This window comes from Haliotis rubra, unplaced genomic scaffold, assembly GCF_003918875.1.
Source record: "Haliotis rubra isolate DU_JTF1 unplaced genomic scaffold, ASM391887v1 Scf1023, whole genome shotgun sequence".
NCBI classification, from domain to species: Eukaryota; Metazoa; Mollusca; class Gastropoda; order Lepetellida; family Haliotidae; genus Haliotis; species Haliotis rubra.
Window position 1 is genome coordinate 1 of NW_025764919.1, and position 3,053 is coordinate 3,053.

Here is a 3,053-nt window from a genome sequence, read left to right on the forward strand (position 1 = left end):
ATTCAATGTGCTACCGGGCTGGCGACTTCCTGTTCCATTGTGTTCCTGTCTGTGCTGATGTGAAGACAATGAGATGAACTGAGCTGTGGCAAGTACCTCTTCGAAGAGAAACCTGGCGGCTGTCCTGATACAGGCTTTGACGTGATGATTGGAAGGGCATTTTGTTGTCGGAACATTCGTAATCTCCATTCGACGATGGTGCTACAAACAGAGAGATGCATTACAGTGCTGTTAATGACAGTCTGAGTTCAGGTTCAAATAAAACCTGTCTTATTAAAATCTCAATACATTCTTATGAACAATTGAAGATCCACCACCATACATAAAATGTAATACTGCATGCTGCAGTCGTACAAAGTTCTAAATCAACACACCTCTAGCTCCTGACGCATGACGACAAATAATCTATCTGACAAATGACACGTGACCTATCCTTTCGTGACCGACATGTGACCTATCCCTTCACTGTGATATGATCTTGCATTATCCTTCTCTGACAAATAACCTACTCCTTCTGATATGAGCGTAGCATTTTCCTTCTGACAAATGACACGTATTCCTCGCTTCCTGATATGACACGACTTATTTCATAACTTCTAGTAATGCTTTATATTCTCCTTTCCTGTAAATGACAAGTGGCTTTCCGCTTCCGTGATAAACGTATTCTCTTCCCTGACAAACTACAGCACCTATCCCTGACATACATTGACATGTATTTTCCTTCACTGATGATATGTGACTACTCCCTTCTGACAAATGACCTGTCACCATCCCTTCTATGACATGACCGACTTCCTGACCGTATCCCTGACATCTCCGGCTACACAATGTGACACATGACCTGTCCTGACCTGAGCGCTGACGTGACCTATCCTTCTGATAAATGACACGTGATCCTATCCCTTCCGTGACAAATGACATTTGACCTATCCTGACACAAATGACGTGACGTATCCTTCCATGACCAGGTGACGTGACCCTATCCTTCCTGACCGATGACTTTATCCTTCCTTCGACAAGTGACATTCTCCACTACTCGATACCTAAATAGCCTACGATGCATCCCTCCTCATGAGCATTGACACGTGACCTATCATACTATCAATGGCCTTCGTGATCATTCCTTCATGTTGTTTTCTCCACGTACTCTGACCGATGACGTCACCTGTCCTTCGCGACGAACACGCCTTTATCCGCTTCCCACCTTCCTGACGACGACTATACTACGACAACAAATGACGCGGCATCCCTTCCGTGACCGTGGGACGACCTTCTCCCTTCCTGACCGATGACACGTAAGCTAACGCTTCCCTGGTAGGACGCGACCTGCTCCTTCCGTGATGAAAACATGTAGGCCTGTCCTATGGTCCATGACAGTTGACACGACGTATCCCTTCCGCGGCAGATGACGCGTAGCCCTGCTCAGCTTCAACCAAATGATGATATAACGGTCCCTTCCGCGACGGAATGGCGGCTGATCCTTCCGGACCGTGGCACGTAGGCCTGTCCTTACAAGATAAAGGCGGCCTTCCGCCTGACACGCCTTGCTGGAGATTCCTCCGGCTCGCGGCAGATCAAGAAATCCACCTTTCTCCTGAATGTGAGAAGTCCTTGCTGCACTGTTTGCAATGTAGCCGAATTGTCTCCCACACTGAGCCTCCTTCAGCAATTCCTCAGGTTTACCTCCGTCCTCCACCTTCAACTTGGACCTGCAACTCCATACAGTACGTCAGCCTTCTCTGTCACAACAGATCTCATCAATATCTATAAATATGGTCAAGACAAGACAATTCATGTTGTGCACTAGATCCTTTAACACACACAACCATAGGTGACCTACTGGAGGACCAGAAATGGGTGTGCACTAGATCCTTAACCACACAACCATAAACCTGAGGTGACCTACTGGAGGACAGAAATGGTGTGCACTAGATCCTTTAACACACAACCATAGGTGACCTATTGGAGGACAGAAATGAATGTGTACTAGATCCTTCAACACACAACCATAGGTGACCTACTGGAGGACAGAAATGGTGCACTAGATCCTTCAACACACAACCATAGGTGACCTACTGGAGGACAGAAATGGTGTGCTAGATCCTTCAACACACAACCATAGGTGACCTACTGGAGGACAGAAATGGTGTGCATCTCAGATCTTCACCGACACAAATGGGTGACCTACTGGAGGACGGAAATGGGTGCACTACCTAGATCACACAACCATAGGTGACCTACTGGAGGACAGAAATGGTGTGCACTAGATCCTTCAACACACAACCATACGTGACCTACTGGAGGACAGAAATGGTGTGCACTAGATCCTTCAACACACACAACCATATGTGACCTATTTCGGAGGACGGAAATGGTATGTGCACTGTGATCCTTCTAACACACAACCATATGTGACCTACTGTACTAGGACAGAAATGGTGTGCACTAGATCCTTCAACACACAACCATATGTGACCTACTGAGGACTGAAATAGTGTCACTCTGGGTGCTTCCACAGACAATCTTTCCTTGATGGTGAATGGGGTGACAATGTGGACTACAATAAATGCACCGGTTTGCATAGTCCATAGCACATAGATTGTGCATGGGTTGTTTTGGTCACTCTGTCCCGTGTCATGATGTTGATACCTCAGCTTTGCTCTTGCCGGCTCTGTCCAGTGCTTGAGGAATTAGGTCACTCTTTCCAGTCTGTGGCGTATTTGCTCACTCTGTCCATTGCTTGGTGTATTACTGCTCGGTCAATCTATTTAGTACATGGGATACCATTTGGTCTTTCAGATAAGTACATGGAACCAGTTTGGGAGGCATTTCTGGGTACTACGTACTCGCTGAGATGAGATCCAAGCTCAGACAAGGCCTTTTCCTGTTCCTCACATGTCTGACCGAGCTGCTCATGTTTGTGCCGCAGACTGTCATACTCCTGGAACAAGGAACAATAGTCAACATCATAGTCAATATATATAATATGAGGGCAGCATCAGCCTCCATACATGGGGTCTGATATTGAGGGCAGCATCAGCCTCCCTACATGG